Source organism: Arachis duranensis, chromosome 2 (assembly GCF_000817695.3).
Source record: "Arachis duranensis cultivar V14167 chromosome 2, aradu.V14167.gnm2.J7QH, whole genome shotgun sequence".
NCBI lineage: Eukaryota > Viridiplantae > Streptophyta > Magnoliopsida > Fabales > Fabaceae > Arachis > Arachis duranensis.
Genome location: NC_029773.3, coordinates 89,991,471 through 89,992,016, shown reverse-complemented (window position 1 = coordinate 89,992,016; position 546 = coordinate 89,991,471).

Genomic DNA, 546 nt, shown 5'->3' with positions numbered 1-546 from the left:
TTTTGCATTACTTGCCTTCCATTTCGAGGTTGGCACTGTATTGTTTGAAGCACTATATATATATATAACTATTCTGGTGGCTGATGTGGAATATCGTCTCCTCAAATCTCTCCCGTTGATTTTCTCAAACCTCCTTTGTTTAACAATTTCCAGTGGACTAAGCCAAAGTAGTGAACACTACTAACCACATGCCTGGAATAAATATTTTTGGCAACCATTCTGATAAAATACATAAAATATTTTTTTTAAAGTTGTTTACGTGTCAGGTTGTTAATAAATATATTTATTAAATCAATTAATAATTTATTTTTTAAAAAATTAAAATAAAATTGGTTTATTATATTAACAACAATAAATTCAATTGTTCATATTATAATTATCAGATCCGATTCGATTCAATTTATTTATATAATCTGAATCGAATCATGTTTAAATTCTTTAGAAAAAGATAAATATATCCCTAATTTTTTATTTTGTAGACATTTAAATTCCTAAAAATTAAAAAATACAATTAGATTTCGGACAAAAAAATATCCTACCCCTAAG